General features: G+C 44.9%; 1 long non-coding RNA gene across 1 annotated transcript in view; it reads right to left on the bottom strand.

Moving 5' to 3' along the window:
- Window positions 1-11,197, bottom strand: part of LOC140653715 (uncharacterized) — a 44,640-nt gene extending 33,443 nt beyond the window's left edge. Inside the window, exons 1-2 of the long non-coding RNA XR_012043196.1 lie at window positions 6,683-11,197; window positions 1,383-2,285 (exon numbers count right to left, since the gene is read on the bottom strand). This is a non-coding gene — a long non-coding RNA (uncharacterized lncRNA). The remainder of the gene's footprint in view (window positions 1-1,382; window positions 2,286-6,682) is intronic.
- Window positions 11,198-11,414: the final 217 nt, after the last annotated feature.

Here is an 11,414-nt window from a genome sequence, read left to right as displayed (position 1 = left end):
ACAGCCCAGGAACAATGGTGCTGCTTACCCTCATCTTGGGAAAAAGCACCAAAGAAAAGGATATCTTCCTGTAAAAGATTTGCCTGGCCATTCAAACTCAGTCTCCAGGTCATTCGGGGAGGCAGCCGAGAACAAAACTGATATGAAAACTTCCATAGAAGCTTCTTACAGTTTGTCTAAAACTCAATTTTCTGCCCATCCGTGGCTCATCCAGAGGTATGGTAAGCAGCTTGCAGCAGCTTTTCTAACCGACAACTTCATCCAATGCTTCAGTGGGCTTTAGGTCAGCCCCGAGGCTTTAACAGAACTGTGGGACCGTGAAGTTCTTGCAAATAAACCCATTTGAACCGTATCGCCAGATAGAGGAGCACACAACAATGGACAGAGGCCGTGACTAGGAAGCGCATAGGCTGTCCTAGGTTAGGTGACAAAACGATAGTCGGGGAAGGCCAGTCTATGCTTATCTGTTACCTTAAATCAATACTACAGTTTTCCAGAGTACACATTAATTGCTTCATAGGTAAACTCATTCTGCACAGAAAGCACTCTATGAGAAGTCACAGAACTCAAAACAGAAAATGACCCTACCTTGCCCCATTATTAGGCCATTTATCTGATCCTAGAATAAACACATTCCCCTAATACAAACACAGGGAGCTCTTACACAAAAATAAACTGTTACAAACTGATGTATCACCTGGCTTTCTTCCCCAGGAGTACGACTCTTCCCAGAACCTCTGAGCATCCCAAGGCAACGTGGCTTGAACCTCTGAGCGTAGACCTGATAGTTCTGAGTTCACGTTCTGGGTTAAGATGCCTACACTCCAGCCACATCTCAGCCATACCTAAAGACCCTCTGCTTTTACACAGGGCTTGTACCTCTGCTGGGAATCCACAGGCATTAGTTGAAATGCGGCAAGCTAGCCAGTTTTCCAAGTTTTATCTTCCACAAGCTTAGGCTCAGCTTATCCAAAGTTCAGCTCATCCCTCAGCTGGGAACTTGGGGAACATACTGCCCCTGTGAACCCAGTAGTACAAGTGACTGGGTTGTCTTTTTTTTTTAAATTTATCTGACTTCAGGTGTCAGTAAGTTGTGACAGACTAAATTTTCCATGGGCTAGTTGAAATTAAGCCTTTTCAATTCCCTCCTGCCCTTGAAATTAGCACATGGACGGTAAAGAATCTAAGACATGAAATCAACATAAAATGCGCCTAATATTCTTATGTTAAATACTCACATGCCAGGCATCAAGCTCATCAGTTCCAACTCTATTTTAAGCTACTTAATGGCCTAAAAAATAGAGATTTATGATTGGCAAGACCTGGAAAAAAACCCTTCATCCATGAGAAACATTGCTTTAAAAAAAATCTGGTTTACTTACTCTGCAACGGCCCAATTCCAGATGTCTCAGGAATGTTTCACAACATACCTAGTATGTGGCATCAATGTGATAAGAAAGGCGTTCATGGGGCTCATACATACAGTTTTTCCCCAGGTAGTGCAAGAAAGTACGTTGTCACATAGCTCCCTTCTTGCAACAGGTTTTTTAAATTCTGTTCAGAAAAGTCAATGGCACGTTCAGCCTCTGAAGAAACTCAATTTTTAGTTCAGCATTTGTGCTGGTGTTAGAACACATTATCATATATTTCATTGGGCAGCTTGAAAAATCTGGCTGAGTTCCTCAAATATAATACAGAAACATTTCCATAGTGCATCCTACTTACACTGTCCCTGTCTCCTGGCTGTTCTGCAGTTTCTACAGAATAGGGTATAGGTGAAGTTGCTAGCTTCTTGTAAGGCAAATATTTCCTTCACATTTCCAGACAGAGAATCATCATTTGTTTGAAAACCATGTTATAAATAGTATTAAGGAAATAATACAGAATACCAGAACTCAAAAGCAAGCCAGGAGATGAATCACTCCCCCTCGGCAACCCTAACGCTATCCTGGGATCTATTCAACACAACACGATTTGGCTTTGCATAGCACGGTGCACAACGCTTCCAGCATCCCAGAAATTTCGCCATTCAAGCATACTAAGGTCTGAATCGAGATGTCATTCCTCTTCTTCAGGAAGACGTTAAGATCCTCCATGATCCCCAGACACATCAGTTGTTTAACAATATCTGAAATCACTTTCTCCTGTCTGTGTTTTTAGAAGCACCACTATCCCCAGCCACCACAGGAATCCAGTGATTCAGCTGGAGGGAGTCACCGTCTACGCCAGGAGCTTAGCCAGGAAGATCAAGCAAGACACACGAAGAGCATTTTGCAGAATTCTGACTAGACAGAGAAGAAAAGAGAAGACAAGTCATTACAGCGTCCTTTCAGAAAGGTGGTAAGAAGCCTTTCAAAGAGGATGGAGTTTATGATGCTGCTCAGCCTCTTGCTGATGAATGAGATGGGGAGGAGGAGATAATTATGAAAAGGTCTCATTTGTGTACAGAAATTATTATTTTCAGGTTTCACTTGCTGACAGAATTAGGCCAGGTGTGGACTTTGTTTCCTAAAGACTGACCAGAAACAACATGAAAACAATTACTCCAATAAGAGCTACAGGATAAGCTCATTTATTTCCCATTTTAGACTGAGAAATCTACTGAGTCTGAACATAAATATGTCTCCGAGGTTGCAGCGTAGATGATTTATCTTTTCTACAAAGGAATCTTTTCTACATGGATTATGGACTGGTCCATGAATTATCTACATTCACCTCGTTTCTTTGAGCAACAGCAGTGTACTCAAGCTGAGAATCTGAGTCATACAAAAGGTTTAATTTAAAAACAGTCTTCCATAATCCTGAATAAAGACATGTAGCAGACACCCATTTCGATGTGGGTTTATAGGAAAATACAGTGATAGTAGTCCAGAAGTTCACAAGATCCAGAAGAACAGCTTCAATATATTTACCATATACTTCTCTCTTCCCTATAAACATGATGCAAAATGACCAAAGTGTCAGTCCAATTATTACTATAGCATATCAGTTACATTAACAAACACACAAATCTATCTGTGAGCAGCACATTATCAAACAGTGCATTTTTTGAAATGACTTTTTTTTTTTTGACAAAGTCACTCCAGCTCCTCACAGAAGCACATTCAGCCCTCTGCTAAGAACCAGCGTTAGAAATACTGGCGCTGAACAGTAAAATTAACTACTGGAAATGGGAACAGAGGCGGAAAGCCTGTTGGCAAGGGAAACAACTACTAAAATGCATTCCAGCAAAAACAAACCACAAACACCCAGCCGTGACCAGCAAGATGAAAAGCAGAAAAATCCTCCTATCTGGGATCCTATTCTATGATATGCAGGCCAACTCATGATGTATATGGAAAGTTGAAGTTGTTTCCTGAAATATCTTGGTGCAAGTCTGATGATTATGGGTTGTGGATTATGGATTACTGATGATAAATTGACTTCACAGTAATGAGTGCTGTGTGTTGACATATATAAAATTGAACCATAAAATTAAGATGTTCCAATTTTTTACCTTCAGTCAATGTTTTTTCTAGACTAAGGGAGAGAACGGACTCCCTGTCAATCAGGTATTAGATTCAAAGCCTTCTCTAGTCGCTGAACAAGTCCTGGTTTACAGCTTTGCTCTGTATTGAAATGCCTTTCCTAGCACCCCAGGGAGACAAACTGCCCATCAGCCTGCTGCGGAATTAGACAGCATGTGTATCCAGTTCCAGATGTCTGGTGAGAAGCCCAGTTTTGTTGGGGAAATACTCACAGGAGCTACAATAACTTCTGTTGCATTTCTTGGTCAGAATTAGCCAGTCAGTTTGGAGGAAAGGGAGTTTTTTTAGCCTGGGGTTAATTGTGAGCTACCAAAAGATAAGGGTATCCAGTACTCAAGATGCTAACACGAATGACAATATCCTGCTACAACTACACATAGTGCTGATCCTGAGACAAAGACATTATTTTTAGGCTGTACCTATACTTGGGGACTCCACACAAGTCAGCAAGCTGTGTTATAAATAAAGGTGCTATCTAACCCCTGTGGAGGTTGCTTGGTTGCAAATATGAGGAGCTCCACTGGTGTGAAGGATGACCGTGTTCTTAAATACCCTAGGTTTTTGTAACAGAGCTCTACCACCCACTCCGAACAACTGTTTCCATCTCAAGCACAGGCTACCCGGGTCAAGCCAAAGCAGCCAAGGGAAGCTCAGCAGAAACCCAAGACTCTCAGGAGAAGAGTGGGAAAGAGGTCAATGAGAAGGATCCTCACATAGAAGCACCACCCTTGCCCGAAGCATCGTTCTTAGCACGGTTAGACAACTATGCAACTTCTTGGCCAGGTGCTGAATTTGTGTATGACAATGAGAAGATTAATCACAGTAATTGCTTGTGATTGCACACATCCTAGCTGAAATGGGTATGGCTGGTTGACTTGTCTGATTCATTTAATTCAATTAGCTTGCACTCAGATCTGCACCTTGTTTCATTAAGCAGTGATCTGTTTTATATAAAACATAGTAACCATACTGCATTTTCTCTTCTGTGATTTTTCCCTTATTTTCGTAGTGACCAGCACAAAGCCGGAGCCCACGTGCATGGGTCTAATTCAAAGAATACCTGACAGTCTTTGGGTCCAGCCCAAATCAGCCTACTTCACTGGGATTCTTCATGGGTTTCATATCAGCCCTTGTCTGTGCCATTTTACTGCCCTTCTACCAGAAGTCTATATAGGAGCTTCTGAAATTGTTTTAGGTCCCTTCTGTGCCAAACAACATCCCGGATCAGGAAAGAACCTCTGGTGAAGAGCTCTGTGAGCGATTTTGGGAGTCACTGCTCATGGAGATGTAAAAGTGTCAGCTGAGACAAGAAGAACATGCTTAGCAGAGTAATTAGACCGATGATATTATCATTAGAATTAGTCCAGAAAAACTGTATTTAAAACAAAAAATAATCCTTGCTTATAGATGCCTGATAAAACCTGAAAATTTGTTTTCTAAATCTGCAGCAGATGCTGTTGGTTTCTCAGCTGGAGCCAGTTCCTCCTTCTGCCTGGTCCTATAAGCATCTCCAGAGAAATCATTCTGAGTTGAAATTATCGCCCTTTGCAAGTCAACAGACCTTTAGGCTGTACTCATGACGCCAAATGGACCTAAGCAGCAAAGCCTATTCTACACCATCACCCGGGGCGGCAGGGAAATAAAGTGTGAAAGTGTGAACATAAATGAAAGCGCTGCTGCCAATACCAATTCCAATCCCTTGCTCACTCTTGTCTCCCGATCATGCTGAAGCTCACAAAATGCTAAAATTAAACATCTGATTTGGTAAAGGTATGTAACTGAAATGCAATCCAACATCACTAGAGGGCAAGGCATCATCAGGATGACTTCAGAACTACAGTGTTCATTGCAGCATTCCAGCATCATGACTCCTTTCACATCCCTGCAAAAAATCAACAATTTCCCTAATAACAAAATGTCTGGGCTTGAATGTTGCAGCATGAGATTCCGTCTCTCACCTTGGGCAAGTCAGGAACTAGATGATATTTCAAGGTCCCTTCCAACCCAAACCATTCTATGACTCTATGAACATTTCTGTCTGCATAATTGAAAATCCATCAATAAAAAACAAAGAGATGTTGCATCAGTCTGCTCTGGGATGCGCAAATGGATCACACACAAAACGGGGGATAGAGATTAAGAAGCAATTTCCTTTCCGCAATGTCTCTGTAACCACCTCTAAACAGAAAGGGACAATTTTCAAGGTCTCTATTGAAATATTTTGTAAATGCACCCGAGTTTCAGGAAGACTTTCACAGATGTGTTGTTAAGACAGTGACAAGTCACAGCGTGGCAGCACACGTGCTGCAGTAAGAGGGTTTAAGATGTTTGTGCATTTTGAATGTGTAAAGCCAGGCTTTTAAAATCAGCATAATGAAGAGAAGCTAGTGACACTACTGCTGACAACAGCAAAATTACTTCTGGGTTTTCAAAACTCAGTTGGATAAAGCACTGACCGGCCTGACCTAACGCAAATGTAGCCCAGCTACGAGCAGGGAGTAGGACTAAATTAACTCCGGAGTTTTCTTCCCTCTGTGCAAATATCCTGTGATATTTGCATTGCATGTGAAATGAAAGAACCATCTGCTGCAAAGGAGGTAAGTTTTATCCCATCACTCAGTCATGGACCCAGTAGTACCAGCCCAGGCCAAAACAACTGGAGGACTACGAGCCACGGGGAAACTCAAATCTTCTCAGAGTCACTGAGGATTTTACAGAGCTTGTTGTAGTGTCTGATGTGTCTAAATTAGTTGTCACACCAGGAGTCCCTTTGCAAACCAGAAGTGTCACTAAACCCACGGATATGCAATGGTCTGGTCAGAAGAACGGGGAGCTGCAAAGCCAACCTAAACTGGTGGTTAAACTTGAGGTCTTCTCTTGGCACATGCATATCATTCCAGTGCTAGATGAACAAGATTTGGTCCTCACATCCCCTCTGTTAGTGTTCCTAGTGTAGAAGAGTCTTTAGTCTCAATGCAAGCCAGAGCTGTCAGGCTTTTTGGGTGGTCCCAACACTTCACCTGCCCAAAAGTGCTCTTGTCATCCACTCATGGGACCGTTAGACACTGCTGCAATTCCCACTGAAACATTATTTGTCAAGCGCACTGCACTGCAGGCAGTTTGACTGAAAGCTGGATTAGTGCTTCATTCCTTACCATTTTCGCCAGCTGGCATTCAGCGGGTGGCCTGACAAAGGGGAAGGTCTTCAAAGGCAATGGACAAGACACCTCTTCCAGCCCCAGCTGCAGTTCTGATGGAGAAAGAGCAAAGGCGTCTTTCAACCCTGACTGATGTACATGTCCATTAGCACGAGGCATCTTAAATTGACTCTAAGGTGATTAACAGAGCAGAATTAGCAGAATGAGCCAGGGGAATTAAGGGCAAAGAACTGTCCGTGAACCAATACCATGTCTACATCTGCCAGAGGAAAACGTGCAGTTCCAGAACTCAATTGGAAGCATAAATAGGAAACAGTAACGAAGTCTCTGGTATTGTACATTGAGTTAAAAAGCTGATGAGGTTCTGTGTGCCCATGTGAGTATCACTGAGAGCTCTCCAAGTAGCACAGGAAAGAGTGCTAGAGCTTTCACTGCAAAGGTTTCTAGGAACCATCTCCAACTTCTCTTTCAGCTTCCTTTTCACAGCTCCCCTCCCTGAGACGGTGCCATGGGGAGCTGTTTTGAGGCTTACTGCTACTCCTGCACAAAGTGCTGTGAACCGCTTTCCCATCACTGAAGTTACTTGTAAGTAACCAGACATGTACCAATGACTCAGCTGCTCCTGTTCAGCTCACCCAGCCTGATATCTTCTCCTACAAGGGGATTCATTTCAAGTTCAACCTGGCCAAAAGAAAGCTAAGAATTACCTTTTCCTTCCCAAGCTTCCTCTGCTGTCTCTCTCTCTCCATCGTGCTAGCTGGCACTAACACATCTCCTGAGCCAAGGCATCACTGTCAACTCAGATCTGCCCTTCTTCCCTCCGCATCCAGCCCACAACTAGACCTAGTCTCATTTTCTCTACATTCTCTTTCCTTTCTAATGCACCACCAAATGAGTTCTTTCACTTCTCTCTTCTTCAGATTGCGCACTGCATACCTGCCATCTCACCAGTGAAATCATACCGAGCTGCGAATTCTCCCATTGCCACCAGTGATCCAGCACGAGTTCCCCTCCAAGGGTATATGCCACTCGGTCTTGCTGCTTCTCTCTGACTTTGTCTCCTTTCACGTTCCCTCTCTTGCCTCCTGACACTGCCCACTAAATACACTATTTAAAGCTTTCCCTGTTCTTCACCTCAATGCCTTCTTGCCACAGTGTGCCCAGATCCCCTGTGATGGAGGGACCCGCAGAATATACTATTACTTGATACGTAGGGAGGAGCTGGTCTCTTTGGACAGCTGCTGCGAAGAGGATGCTGAAGATCCTTTGCTGCTTAGTCAAGCTCCATGGTGCACAGGCTTTGCAGCTGCTTTACTGCAGTTCCCCATGGCACACATCAGCCCTTCTGGAAGGGACCTCACTGTCCACTGAGCCCTGTCCGCTTGACCTCACCACAACATAGATAATGGCACACTTGAGCCTTCTGCTTGACCTAGCCCCTCCAGCAACAGGCATGCAACCGTAGCATTGGTTACCAAGCACTGGACCAGGCTGCCCAGGGCAGTGGTTGAGTCCCCATCCCTGGAGGTATTGAAAAGATGTGTAGACACAGCACTTAGGGACATGGTTTAGTGGTGGACGTGGCAGTGTTAGGTTTATGGTTGGACTCAATGATCTCAAGGGTCTTTTCCAACTTAAATGATTCTATGATTCTATTTTGCTGATGAACAAATTTCAAATCATTACAGCCACAGAGCAAGCAGGGCTAGAAGGCATCTTGCTATCCAATTTATCTCTTGCAAACAGGAATTACCCCACTGGGGGCCTGTTCTGGCTTCTGACAACCCTGCAAATGTTATATAAACCAGCACAAAGTCCGTCTGCCTTAACAGGCTGGCTACAGTCAACCTTGCAGCTCCTTTCAGGTCAGCCCAATAACCCTTGCACAAACACGGAAATATTGACACGATAAATAGCAAAACCGACCTCTTGGCTTCCAGCAGAAGTGGCACCACAGGGACTGCTCCTATAAGGAACTCGTTGCCTTGGCAGAGCTGGCCAGCCCCAGCCCTCAGTGCCACATGCACATTGAGAGTTGTGCCAGGACATTGACTTCTTCCTGTCAGGGCCACACTTCCCGAATTTCTGAAATTACTGGAATTTCCCCACGGCTGATAACAGTGGTGTCTATTCTCCAGTAACCCTCACTGGTTTGATACATTTATCATAAAAGAAGATTACTAGTCATCACGAAAGCTTTGAAATAGCTGGCTTTTTTGATGCCATTGGCTTACCTCCTCCCTTCTTGTCTGCACCTGAAGCAAAACAAACAAACAAAAAAACCCCTTTCATTTGTTGGTTCCTGGAAACATACATCTCTGTGCATGTGGGGACAGCCTGACCGACTGTGCAGAGACAGCCTGATTTACAGCCCTGTGCAAACCCTGGGTAACTTTGAAGGCAGGGTAAAGGACAGGACCAGCAGACCCAGGGAATTGCCATGAGCAACCACATCTCTAGGTCCTTCATCCTGGTTTCTCTCTCCTTGCCATTCGAAGTCTGCTAGATTCTGCACTTCAACATGTATTAACATTTAAGTACCTAAAAGCACCTCATTGTGCACAATGCTAACCTCCATGAGAGATGCAAGATATCCCTGTTCTGTTCCAAACCCAAGCTCCTTTGCAGTCCAGGTTAAGATGCCTCATTTTGGACCTGCAGACCCTTATCCCTCCCAGCCATGAATACAGGCACAAATGCTCAGAGCCCTGCATACAAGTAGACCAAATATATCAAGCATACATACACACCTTATCACTCCTACTGGGGCTCTAGATAGAAGCCATCCTAAAAGGTGTGCCCTAAATATCCACCTCATGGTGGAAACTAATCATCTCCCAGTTTGACAGATGGGGAAAGTGAAGCTCCGAGACAGATGGCTGAACTGATACCACCCAGGATAATCTACACTAGAACTGGTGTAGGAAAAAACCCAAAACCACAGGGAGATCTCTGGTCCCTTTTGCTGTAACTGCCAGACTATTGGTGTTTTGGTGCCATGCCAAAATGCCTCACATCCTGCCAGTTTGGTTATTGACAATACTAACAAACATCAGAAGCTGCTGATGAAGATGCTGGCGGCACAACAGATATACCATGAAGCTATGTGTACATTTGTCCTGGTGCATCTATATACCTATAGTACTACTACAAAACATCATTACTCAAGTTGGCCAAGCCCCTCTGCATGAATTGTTACAGGGACGACAGGACCACCGTCCTTCACAGCACACCCTTCTCTGGTCCTACAGTTACCAGGGCATCTCCAGGGCGAACAGGCAGTCCACTCCCACTTGCCCTTTTCTTCATCAGCTTCAAGAAGAGATCAAGGTCACACACGGACGCTTTTCTGCTTACAGAGCATGAGAATGCAAGGGGAGTTGCACAAAGGCTTATTTATGGACACGGAACTCCAGGCGTGCTATAGAACCACCTTTATGCTTTATGGCAGGGAAAAAGGATTTAGGAAGGAGAGAGGAAGGAAATCAAAATCCTCTCCGATGGTTTTGCTCATTGTCCTTCAAGCAACTCAAACACATCTACGAAGGCAGATGTTTGAACTACCATCCCTTTGAAGCTCTTTTTTTGCCCGGGACAGGCTAGCAGGCCCTACGTCGTGGGACAAATGGGTGCAAGGAGAAATGCTATTCATACAGTAGCATGTGCAAGAGGACCCGGAGACTCTGTTCAAAGAACATGGAGAGGGTCTGGCAACTGGACCATGGTTTATTTCTGAGAGGGAAAACAGCAGGAAAGCTCCAATGGAAGAGGTGGGCAGATGGGGATAAGGGACAGGGCTAATGTCTTCTCAGACCATGGAAGCTTAGGAGCCAACCTCATGGTTCAGCTCCAAGCCACAGGAGAGCTTCTGAACAGCAATCCCTACTGACTCTAGTGAGGACATTACACCTAAAGACCCAGACATAGCAAAACATTCGCAGTCTCTCACCTGGCCATCCTCATTGCTTTGCAATTCCTCAGGCTTAACCAAGAATCTCTTCAAGAAATCCAAATCCTTCCTTTCTTTTCCACATCACAGACTTACTCTCCAGTTGCCTAAGGAGAGCGGCACCCATCTAACACCAATTCCCATTGCCAGCAGGGGAGGAAGGCTGCAGAAATACACCTGCCAAGAGGCTGCAGAAGACAGGCCAGCCAGGTGTGATGCCTTCACGGAGGCAGGAGCAGAAGCGAGGTAGGACCCTGGAGATGCTCCATTCTCGCAGGGTGGACAGCAAAGGAGGACAGTCCCTGCCTGGTCTGCCTGTGCCCTCTTGTGGCTGCCTGACCATGCTGCACAGGGTAGGACCAAACCTCCAGAGGAGAGGCTACTCCCTCCCTTGCAAAGAACGAAGATTCTTGTATTACTTTTTAATACAGTCTCTGTAGGATCCTTAAAAAAAAAAAATCCCACTCTGGAGACAGCTCTCAATTCAAAATTTAGCTGCTTAACGAAGGAAAGCTGAGGAGCTGAAAAGCACGAAGCAACTTTACAGTCATCTGAGCACAGACAACAGCCCACGCCAGACCCACCAGGAAAGGGATATGCAGACACAGCTTTGAGTCTGGCAGGAGGACAGCCCTTCTAATTACTCCATCTATCTGCTGTTGGCCCTGGTGGCTGCCTGCCATCTCCTCCCCGAAGCCCCCGTCCACCCAGGGGAATTTGTTCTGGCTCTCCTGGCAGCTCCCCTCCGCTCACACCCCGGCTCTACTCCAGCGCTGGCAG

Source organism: Ciconia boyciana, chromosome 6 (genome assembly GCF_034638445.1).
Source record: "Ciconia boyciana chromosome 6, ASM3463844v1, whole genome shotgun sequence".
Taxonomy (NCBI): Eukaryota; Metazoa; Chordata; class Aves; order Ciconiiformes; family Ciconiidae; genus Ciconia; species Ciconia boyciana.
The sequence above is the reverse complement of the archived record's forward strand: the minus strand, read 5'-3'. Positions and strand labels throughout refer to the sequence as shown.